Source organism: Saccopteryx leptura, chromosome 9 (assembly GCF_036850995.1).
Source record: "Saccopteryx leptura isolate mSacLep1 chromosome 9, mSacLep1_pri_phased_curated, whole genome shotgun sequence".
NCBI classification, from domain to species: domain Eukaryota; kingdom Metazoa; phylum Chordata; class Mammalia; order Chiroptera; family Emballonuridae; genus Saccopteryx; species Saccopteryx leptura.
In genome coordinates, this window is record NC_089511.1 from 33,477,256 (window position 1) to 33,489,367 (window position 12,112).

At 43.0% G+C, this 12,112-nt stretch overlaps 2 pseudogenes; both read left to right on the forward strand.

Annotated features, from left to right (window-relative positions):
- The first annotated feature begins 3,557 nt into the window (after window positions 1-3,557).
- Window positions 3,558-7,723, forward strand: LOC136381026 (ATP-dependent RNA helicase DDX19A pseudogene; annotated as a pseudogene).
- Window positions 7,724-9,201: 1,478 nt separating this feature from the next.
- LOC136380800 (ATP-dependent RNA helicase DDX19A pseudogene) lies at window positions 9,202-11,060 on the forward strand (annotated as a pseudogene).
- Window positions 11,061-12,112: the final 1,052 nt, after the last annotated feature.

A 12,112-nucleotide genomic window follows, 5' to 3' on the forward strand; every position in this document is an offset into this window, starting at 1 on the left:
GCAACCTCATCAGGGGCTGATGCTTGAGTACTGAGCTATTTTTAGGATATTTTGAGGATAACAGACCAACTGAGCTATCACTACCCTCAGTGTCCAGGGCCACGCTTGAACTATTCGAGCCACTAGCAGCAGAAGAGGGAGAGAAGCGGGAGAGGGAGGGTGAAAGAAGAAGGTGGTCGCTTCTCCTGTGTGCCCTGACCGGGAATGAAACCTGGGATGTCCATATATATAAGGCCAACGCTCTATCCCCTGAGCCACCAGCGAGGGCAACTCTAGCTTTTTAAGATGAACAGTAAATAGCCTTTCCTTTCAGAACATGAAACTGCAATGTTCCCGCCTGTCTTACAATGAGCCTTATTACCCACTACCCCAAAGACTTCTCAGAATGTGTCTGCCCTTCTAGTTGAAAGATGACAGAGTAGAGAGGTCTCCGTCCCCTTTCCCTGTCCGCAGCCGGGCAAAAACCACCGCAGAGAACCAGAAATGAAACTCCATCTTTCATGAAATGAGGCCCCAACTATTCCCTGGCCCCCCAGGTATTAGCCAGGGTTTTTTAGAGAAGTGGAACCAACAGGATGGAGAGGGAGAGATGTGTTTTAAGGAACCGGCTCATGCGCTCTTTGGAGCTGGCGAGTCCGACATCTTGAGGGTAGGCTGGAGACTCAGGAAAGGATGAATAGTGCAGCTCAAGTCCAAGGTAGAGCTCCCTCCTCCTCTGGGAGCTCAGTTTTTTCTCTCAAGCCTTCAACTAACTGGATGAGGTCCAACCACATTATGAAGGTAATCTGATTTATTCAAGGTCTACTGATTTAAAGGTTAATCCCATCTAAAAAATATCTCGCAGAAACATCTAGACTGGTGACTGACCAAACAACTGGACACCGTTGCCTAGCTCAAGTTGACACATGAAAGTAGCCATCACACCGGGCCACACTAGCTGTCAGACAGACTTCCTGGGATGGTGACACCTGGGCCAGATCAGGGTCAAGGTCAGAGTGAACCAACCCCTGCAGCTCCCAGACAGAGTTCAAATCCCTTCCCAGTCTCTGGAAGAAGGTCACTATGGTCCTCTGCTGCCCCCTTACCCCCACCAAGAGAGACCAGAGCTAAGTGGGGACACACACACGCATGCCATCCTTGCAAAAAGATGTGGGGGCTGGCTGCAGAAACCTTTGAGTGCGGTGATACCTGCCCAGCAGCTGCCAAACTGGCACCTGCTGAGAGGTAGGGCCAAATGATTTCTCACATACGGCCTGCCTGGGGACTTCGCTCTGAGTCACGGACACTTCCTGCTGCCCCATCCCTCTTCAGGACCCTTTATGCTTCCCCTTAAAAAAGAATATACTAAAGAAGCAGAGTCAATTGATACTTGCAATAACAACAGCAAAAATCACTCTTAAGCCTTACTTACAGCATACAAAAAAACCCATGGTAGACTGTAAATGGAAAACATAAAACAGTAAGGCTTTGGGGGAAAAAAATAGAGGTAGGTAAAATTTTACTAAATAAAACACAAAACATGAGCCATAAAGAATACAGTTTGATTTGTATGTAGTAGAACCTAATGTAGGAAAAAATGAAAGGAAAACAAGAGACAAAACCCATAAAAGATTTCAAATATTTTAATCAATCCTTAATAGTTAATTTGAAGACAAATAAAATGGAAATTTTGGGGATATACAAATCCTCTAAATTGATCCCAGTAGAATTTCAAACAACCCAGAAGATAAAAAATGGATAAGGTCATTCAGAGTCAGCCCCTTCTCACCCACCAATCAAAATGTGCCAGAAGAATTTTACCCAAACTTTAAGAAACACCTTTCACTTACATTTTTTTAGAACCTGGAAGAGGGAAAGCATCTAAATTATTATTGTAAAACCAGCACAACTTTAAAGCATGATTTATATAAAACTGGACCAAAATAAAAAGACCAACTCATTTACACATATTGCTACCAAAGCACCAAACACAGGCCACTGAACTAACACATTGGAAAAGTGACAGTTAAAATATAAAGCTAGCTCAATATTTAGAACCCTATTTCTTATTAATAACTGAAAAATAAAATCATGGGTGCTAAAAAAAAAGCTTTTTATGAAATTAACATCTACTCTTGATAGAAACCCTTTAACAAACACCAATAGATACTTCCTTTACATGAAAATATTTATATGTATGAAATATCTCATAACAGCCGGCATCATTCTTAATGATGAGACAGACTAGCTGCATTTCCATTGAAGTCAGAAACGAGAAGGATGTATCATTCCTTTTAACATTCTCAAAATATGTGCTGATACAATGAATCAAGAGGAAGGAATAAAAGGACTAGAAATTGGAAGAGTGGGGCAATTATCCCTACTTCCAGGCACGCAATCATAACACCTGCCATCACACACTGTATATCTTGAACTTTCACAATGTCCCACATCAAGTATATCGCAACAAAGCTGGGAGGGGAAAAATAACAAAACAGAAATCATACAAGCCAAAACATAACAGAAAGACATCTTTAAAGTGGTTGGATGACCCTGACCTGTGGTGGCGCAGTGGTTAAAGCATCGACCTGGAAATCCTGAGGTTGCCGGTTTGAAACCCTGAGGTTGCCTGGTCAAGGCACATATGGAGTTGATGCTTCCTGTTCCTCCCCCCTTCTCTCTCTCTGTCTCTCTCTTTCTAAAATGAATAAATAAAAAATTTTTTAAAAACTCTTTAAAAAAATAAATAAAATAAAGTGGTTGGATGAAAAAATATCTTTGAAAAAAACAAAAACAATCCTTCAAAAATGAAGGCAAGCCTGACCTGTGGTGGCGCAGTGGATAAAGCGTCGACCTGGAACACTGAGGTTGCCGGTTCGAAACCCTGGGCTTGCCTGGTCAAGGCACATATGGGAGTTGATGCTTCCTGCTCCTCCCCCTTCTCTCTCTCTCTCTCTCTCTCTCTCTCTCTCTCTCTCCTCTCTCTCTAAAAATCAATAAATAAAATATTAAAAAAAAATGAAGGCAAAATAAAGATTTTAGATCAAAAAAATCATAACACCTACAAACTCCCAGATTTCATAAACAATCAAGAACAATGAACAACCATGGTTCTCAATGTGAGGTCCCAGGAACAGAGACGACAACATGACCTGGAGATTTTATTAGAAATGTAAATTCTTGGGTCCTTCCCTCCCAGACCCATGGAATCGAACGCTAAGAGTGGAACCAGTGGATAGAGCGTCGGACTGGGATGCAGAAGGACCCAGGTTCGAACCCGAGGTCACCAGCTTGAGTGCGGGCTCATCTGGCTTGAGCAAAGAGCTCACCAGCTTAGACCCAAGGTCGCTGGCTCCAGCAGGGGGTTACTCGGTCTGCTGAAGGCCCATGGTCAAGGCACATGTGAGAAAGCAATCAATGAACAACTAAGAAGTCGCAACGCGCAACGAGAAACTGATGATTGATGCTTCTCATCTCTCTCCATTCCTGTCTGTCTGTTCCTATCAATGCCTCTGTAAAAAAAAAAAAAAAGAGTGGAACCCCCCCATCTGCATGAAGAAGCCGCTAGATGATTCTGATACAGGCTCGGGCATGAGAACCACTGGGTAAACGTCTTCAGCAAGGCAACTGGGTGCACAACTATGCAGGAAATTAAGAGCTTTTCTATGTTCAAACAATCATCTGAGGGTAAAAATAAAGTCCATTTACAATGCCGGCAATGACAAGATTTATGTAGCAAACTTATGTACTCCTGTCCTTGGATAACAGGAATCACAAATGTCAGTTCTTCCTACATTAATCTGTATTTAATGTAATCTCGGAAATGCTATCAAACTGTTTAGAAGTCGTCAATATGCTCCCAAAGGTGACAGAAAATAAGCAGGCAAGCATACGAAGGAAAATTCAAAAAAACTAGTCATAGCAGAATAGCTCTTTTATCATAAAACTTAAGTAATTAAAAATATGAGACAAAAATCTTAAGTTCATTCATAAATTCAGATCATGAGAAAATAGCATTTTAAGTCAGTGGGAAAGTAATTTCATTATTTACTTTGGGATAAGATAGCAGTCTATTATTAAAATACATTTTGAATGGTTCAAATATGTAGGTGTAAAAATGGAAAGCACAGAATAGCAGAAAACGTGGATTTTTTTTTAATCTCAAAGTCAGGAAAAACTTCAAATCTCAGAAGCTTTAGGAGAAAATGCTGGCAAATATAATATATAAAATGCAAAATTTATGTAAAGGAAAAACAAAGTTGAAAAAATATTTGCCATACCTCAAATGCTAATTTGCCTCATTTAAAACACACTCTTGCAAATCAGTTAGAAAAGACTGACACCCTAGAACACCAGATAAGGACATAATACAGATGGCTTTTGAAAAAGGCAGTTGTTCACTGTCCTGCATAAAAAAAAACAAAAATAAGTTGCAGTTTTCATGTATCAGGTAAACAGAAACTAAATATTAATATGGGGTTGGTAAAAATACCTTAAACAAGCACTCTCATAGGTTAAAAGTATAAATTGAGCTCAAAAGGTTAATTTGTCAATATCTAAATAAAAATTCACGTACCTTTTGATCCAACAATTCAACTTCTAAGAGGTTAGCCTCCAGAAAAAAACCACATAGACACACAAAGGATGTTCACTGCAGCCACGGTTAGCTACAAGCCGTCCCATAGCCAAACAAAGGGGGCAAGGGATGGGTAAGCATGGAGCGTCTCCACCCGATAAAAAGGGAGGGACATACCACACTGTAAAACACAATTACGCTGAGTATGCAAGGAGTCAACTCTGGAAGAAGGCCTAAGTGGCTTTATCAGGAGGGCTTTTGCCTCTTAGGAAGGAAATGTGAGGAAGGCACAGAAGGAAGACTTCCATTTCAAGTTATATCCTTGTACTTTGACCTTTTTACCATGTACACACATGGGAATTTTTCAAATTCAAAAACATGGTGGGGAGAAAAAATAGTCTGCATTTTTTCACCTCTTCCTTCTACCACCTTTTAGTTCACTGATCAATTTTCACTTATACGGAGACCACTGGTCCTTATAACCTGAGTTGTTATCCCCATTTCACAAAAAAAACAAACTCATCATTTGTTAAAACTAGAATCGCAGATTTCCTGGTCCCAGCACGAGCTTGTGCCTCAGACCAGTGGCTGGGCCATGGCTGACACTCTAGAGCAATGGTTCTCAAAGTGTGCCCCAGGGTGCACTGGTGAGCCCTAGAAGATTTCCAGGTGCGCCCTATGGTATTCCAGAGAAATATGTGCCTGTTGGGGACCAAAATACCAACAGGGTTTTGGGGGGACAGAGGTGTGGGGAATTGGCTGTAAGCTGACAGTCTGCCCATCCCCCACCTCACTTGCCTGATTAGGTTGCAAAAGGCTGTTAAACTGTGGCGCTGGATTGTTTACACTACCCCCCATGTTCCCCAGAAAGACTGGAGGCAAGTTTCTTCTATCCTTTGTTTGGTGTAAAGTTAAGATGATATGTATGGTGGGGGTTTTCTGCACTCAACACAATTAAGAGTAAAAAGAGGAATTCTTCAATGTATTGACGAGGAAATGAGAGTTTGCTTTTCAAATATATGCCCAAACATTGAAGAAATCGCTAGGACACATTGGGCTCATGTTTCTCATAAACACAAGAATGAAAACACTTAACACATTCACACCGGGACCTGCCGAATTTACTAAATCTTACTAAGAATGTATCTCTATAGGCTACTCCGTGACCTATCGCAGGGGGTTCTGGAACCTAACCCCCACGCTAGATGAGGGACCATTGTAGTCGATCAGTAATTTGCAGATCAAGGAAGAGAAAGTTAAACCAGATACCAATGAGGACAGAGCTGCCCAGTCCTTACTCAACAAGCTGATCAGAAGCAACCTGGTCGATTAACACAAACCAAGTGGAAGTCCTGCAGCGAGATCCAAAGTCCCCTCTCTACTCAGTGAAGTCCTTCGAAGAGCTTCGGCTAACTTTCAATAAAATATTGGCTGACAGGTGATTTCTGGATATCAGGAACATTTCTTATTAGGAAACAACAGCTTCTCCTGGGAGTCTATGCCATGGGCTTCAACCGGCCGTCCAAGATACAAGAGAACGCATTGCCTATGATGCTTGCTGAACCCCCACAGAACCTGACTGCCCAGTCTCAGTCTGGTACTGGTAAAGCAGCTGCCTTCGTCCTGGCCATGCTCAGCCGAGTGGAACCAGCAGAGCGATACCCCCAGTGCCTGTGCCTCTCCCCAACATATGAGTTGGCGCTTCAAACAGGAAAAGTGATTGAGCAGATGGGCAAATCTCATCCAGAACTAAAGCTTGCTTATGCTGTTCGAGGCAATAAATTGGACAGAGGTCAGAAGATCAGTGAGCACATTGTCACTGGCACCCCTGGGACTGTCTTAGACTGGTGTGCCAAGCTCAAGTTCATTGACCCCAAGAAGATCAAGGTGTTTGTTCTAGATGAGGCTGACGTGATGATAGCTACTCAGGGCTACCAAGATCAGAGCATCCGCATCCAAAGGATGCTGCCCAGGAACTGCCAGATGCTGCTTTTCTCTGCCACCTTTGAAGACTCTGGATGGAAATTTGCCCAGAAAGTGGTCCCAGACCCAAACATGATCAAACTGAAGCATGAGGAGGAGACATTGGACACCATCAAGCAGTAAGTATTACGTCCTGTGCAATAACAGAGACGAGAAGTTCCAGGCCTTGTGTAACCTCTATGGGGCCATCACCATTGCTCAAGCCATGATCTTCTGCCATACCTGCAAAACGGCCAGTTGGCCGGCACCAGAGCTCTCAAAAGAAGGCCACCAGGTGGCTCTGCTGAGTGGTGAGATGACGGTGGAGCAGAGGGCTGCGGTGATTGAGCGCTTCTGAGAGGGCAAAGAGAAGGTTCTGGTGACCACCAACGTGTGTGCCTATGGTATCGATGTCGAACAGGTGTCTGTTGTCATCAACTTTGACCTTCCTGTGGACAAGGATGGGAACCCGGACAACGAGACCTACCTGCACCGGATCGGGCGCACTGGCCGCTTTGGCAAGAGGGGCCTGGCAGTGAACGTGGTCGACAGCAAGCACAGCATGAACATCCTCAACAGAATCCAGGAGCATTTTAATAAGAAAAGAGAGAGACTGGACACGGATGATTTGGTCGAGATTGAGAAAATAGCTAACTGAGAAGCTCCACCCATCAGTGGTGCCCACCCTTGGCACTCCCGTAAATGGGAGACTAGTACAGGCCTCAACAGTCGCCACAAAGACGAAGGCACGAATAGAGAGAAACTACCTACCTCATTTTAAATTACGTTTGGCCTTGACAAAAATTGTGCAAATGATGGAGGAAGGGAGAAAAAGTGTTTACACGTCTTTTAAAGATTAGGCGTGAATACACAGAAATTTACCTTTTCGGAAAAAAAAAAAAAGAATGTATCTATATATATAAAAAGATAACTTTTTGTCGTTTTTTAACCCCTTTTTAACAAATTCTAAAAAGCTAACTCAAAAAATGTAACATAAAAGTGTTTTATAATGTCAGAATAAATTTAATTTTGTTGTATTTATTTCATTTACTTACCATAAAAGCATGCTTGAACTTTATATTTTTTAATATCTGAATTATTATAACATATTTCTCAGAAATTTGTATATAGTGCGCCTACAATTATTTGTAGGATTTTAAATGCACACCGGCTTCAAAAAGTTTGAAAACCACTGCCCTAGAGGTTTGTGTGTTCAAAACCACAAGAGGGCAGCATCCTCCGGGTTACCAAGCACCCGGTCTGGGCTCCCTCCTTCCCTCCTGTAAGTGTGCAGTCTTCAGAAACAGCCCTATTTGTGACCTGTACTCTCGTTAGAACAAGCACAAGGCAGAGCATGCAGACAGATAAAATCTAAGCCTCCCTGACAGCCACAGAGGCAGCAGTAAATGGTACTCAAGGTATGGACACCAATGGACCTTTTATTAGTGAGGTATTTAAATTGCACTTGATTTTTTTAAAAAAACATAACACAACAAACTGAAGATTTAAGACCTAATTCTTTGCATTCACGGTAAGGATATCTCAGGATCCCAATATCCTATAACTGATACCCCATCAGTTTGGAAGTCACATGATATACCTGAGAAGCTATTAAAACTAGCTTTTTATAAGGAAAATCAATGATGACTGAATTTGTGTACCGTCTGAGAGTGCATTTTTCTTTTGAAGGCTAATTTGCAAGGCCTTCTGTTGGAGAAAGAATAGTCTGCATTTTTTCACCTCTTCCTTCTAGCACCTTTTTGTTCACTGATCAATTTTCACCTATAGGGAGACCACTGGTCCTTATAACCTGAGTTGTTATCCCCATTTCACAAAAAAACAAACTCATCATTTGTTAAAACTAGCATCGCAGATTTCCTGGTCCCAGCACGAGCTTGTGCCTCAGACCAGTGGCTGGGCCATGGCTGACACTCTAGAGCAGTGGTTCTCAAAGTGTGCCCCAGGGTGCACTGGTGAGCCCTAGAAGATTTCCAGGTGCGCCCTATGGTATTCCAGAGAAATATGTGCCTGTTGGGGACCAAAATACCAACAGGGTTTTGGGGGGACAGAGGTGTGGGGAATTGGCTGTAAGCTGACAGTCTGCCCAACCCCCCACCTCACTTCCCTGATTAGGTTGCAAAAGGCTGTTAAACTGTGGCGCTGGATTGTTTACACTACCCCCCATGTTCCCCAGAAAGACTGGAGGCAAGTTTCTTCTATCCTTTGTTTGGTGTAAAGGTAAGATGATATGTATGGTGGGGGTTTTCTGCACTCAACAGAGTTAAGAGTAAAAAGAGGAATTCTTCAATGTATTGACGAAGAAATGAGAGTTTGCTTTTCAAATATATGCCCAAACATTGAAGAAATCGCTAGGACACATTGGGCTCATGTTTCTCATAAACACAAGAATGAAAACACTTAACACATTCACACCGGGACCTGCCGAATTTACTAAATCTTACTAAGAATGTATCTCTATAGGCTACTCCGTGACCTATCGCAGGGGGTTCTGGAACCTAACCCCCACGCTAGATGAGGGACCATTGTAGTCGATCAGTAATTTGCAGATCAAGGAAGAGAAAGTTAAACCAGATACCAATGAGGACAGAGCTGCCCTGTCCTTACTCAACAAGCTGATCAGAAGCAACCTCGTCGATTAACACAAACCAAGTGGAAGTCCTGCAGCGAGATCCAAAGTCCCCTCTCTACTCAGTGAAGTCCTTCGAAGAGCTTCGGCTAACTTTCAATAAAATATTGGCTGACAGGTGATTTCTGGATATCAGGAACATTTCTTATTAGGAAACAACAGCTTCTCCTGGGAGTCTATGCCATGGGCTTCAACCGGCCGTCCAAGATACAAGAGAACGCATTGCCTATGATGCTTGCTGAACGCCCACAGAACCTGAGTGCCCAGTCTCAGTCTGGTACTGGTAAAGTAGCTGCCTTCGTCCTGGCCATGCTCAGCCGAGTGGAACCAGCAGAGAGATACCCCCAGTGCCTGTGCCTCTCCCCAACACGAGTTGGCGCTTCAAACAGGAAAAGTGATTGAACAAATGGGCAAATCTCATCCAGAACTAAAGCTTGCTTATGCTGTTCGAGGCAATAAATTGGACAGAGGTCAGAAGATCAGTGAGCACATTGTCACTGACACCCCTGGGAATGTCTTAGACTGGTGTGCCAAGCTCAAGTTCATTGACCCCAAGAAGATCAAGGTGTTTGTTCTAGATGAGGCTGACGTGATGATAGCTACTCAGGGCTACCAAGATCAGAGCATCCGCATCCAAAGGATGCTGCCCAGGAACTGCCAGATGCTGCTTTTCTCTGCCACCTTTGAAGACTCTGGATGGAAATTTGCCCAGAAAGTGGTCCCAGACCCAAACATTATCAAACTGAAGCATGAGGAGGAGACATTGGACACCATTAAGCAGTATTACGTCCTGTGGAATAACAGAGACGAAGTTCCAGGCCTTGTGTAACCTCTATGGGGCCATCACCATTGCTCAAGCCATGATCTTCTGCCATACCAGCAAAACGGCCAGTTGGCCGGCAGCAGAGCTCTCAAAAGAAGGCCACCAGGTGGCTCTGCTGAGTGGTGAGATGACGGTGGAACAGAGGGCTGCGGTGATTGAGCGCTTCTGAGAGGGCAAAGAGAAGGTTCTGGTGACCACCAACGTGTGTGCCCATGGTATCGATGTCGAACAGGTGTCTGTTGTCATCAACTTTGACCTTCCTGTGGACAAGGATGGGAACCCGGACAACGAGACCTACCTGCACCGGATCGGGCGCACTGGCCGCTTTGGCAAGAGGGGCCTGGCAGTGAACATCCTCAACAGAATCCAGGAGCATTTTAATAAGAAAAGAGACTGGACACGGATGATTTGGACGAGATTGAGAAAATAGCTAACTGAGAAGCTCCACCCGTCAGTGGTGCCCACCCTTGGCACTCCCGTAAATGGGAGACTAGTACAGGCCTCAACAGTCACCACAAAGACGAAGGCACGAATAGAGAGAAACTACCTACCTCATTTTAAATTACGTTTGGCCTTGACAAAAATTGTGCAAATGATGGAGGAAGGGAGAAAAATTGTTTACACGACTTTTAAAGATTAGGCGTGAATACACAGAAATTTACCTTTTGGAAAAAAAAAAAAAAGAATGTATCTATATATATATAAAGATAACTTTTTGTCGTTTTTTAACCCCTTTTTAACAAATTCTAAAAAGCATAACTCAAAAACTAACATAAAAGTGTTTTATAATGTCAGAATAAATTTAATTTTGTTGTATTTATTTCATTTACTTACCATAAAAGCATGCCTGAACTTTATATTTTTTCTTTAATATCTGAATTATTATAACATATTTCTCAGAAATTTGTATATAGTGTGCCTACAATTATTTGTAGGATTTTAAATGCACCCCGACTTCAAAAAGTTTGAGAACCACTGCCCTAGAGGTTTGTGTGTTCAAAACCACAAGAGGGCAGCATCCTCCGGGTTACCAAGCACCCCGTCTGGGCTCCCTCCTTCCCTCCTGTAAGTGTGCAGTCTTCAGAAACAGCCCTATTTGTGACCTGTACTCTCGTTAGAACGAGCACAAGGCAGAGCATGCAGACAGATAAAATCTAAGCCTCCCTGACAGCCACAGAGGCAGCAGTAAATGGTACTCAAGGTATGGACACCAATGGACCTTTTATTAGTGAGGTATTTAAATTGCACTTGATTTTTAAAAAAAAACATAACACAACAAACTGAAGATTTAAGACCTAATTCTTTGCATTCACGGTAAGGATATCTCAGGATCCCAATATCCTATAACTGATACCCCATCAGTTTGGAAGTCACATGATATACCTGAGAAGCTATTAAAACTAGCTTTTTATAAGGAAAATCAATGATGACTGAATTTGTGTACCGTCTGAGTGTGCATTTTTCTTTTGAAGGCTAATTTGCAAGGCCTTCTGCTCAGTCAAGGGCACTGCTAAGTGCAGAGTTGATGAGCTTCCTGGTAGAAAAGGCAGAACCTGCAAAATGCAAACAGCTCAGTTTGCTATGGCTTATAATCAGGGCAAACTCTATTAAGAAAATGTCAGTTTACAGCAAAAGACAAGAAAACAAGGTATTTGTCTGAGAGAATCGACCACAGCTCCTTGAAGGAGGGAATTCGTACAGTGTGGTTACAGAGTATTTTCAGCTCTGCTTAGAAGCCCAGCCCACCTAAGTGGGCCACCTTAGCATTTCAGTATCTATCACAAGGTTTTGTGTAAAGCAAGCCCGAAATGACCAGCCCTCTCCTTTGGAAGCAGCACTGGGCAGGGATGTGATACTGACAGGTGCGTGTCAGGCCAGGAACCCAGGCCACTGCTGCCAAGCTACTCAGTACTGATTTATGCAACAGGCCGTATTAGGGCCTCCAAATGTCCCCAACCTTAGATTAGTAACAGAAATACAACTTTGCTTTTCTGTCGCTCTCCTCGTTTTCCCATTTGCTCAGGGCACATGGTACAGGGTCTCTTCAAAACAGTTGAGAAGGCAGATGTGGACCCTTATTATAAACACCTATTAAAGACCCATGCTGCTGTTACCTCCAAAATCT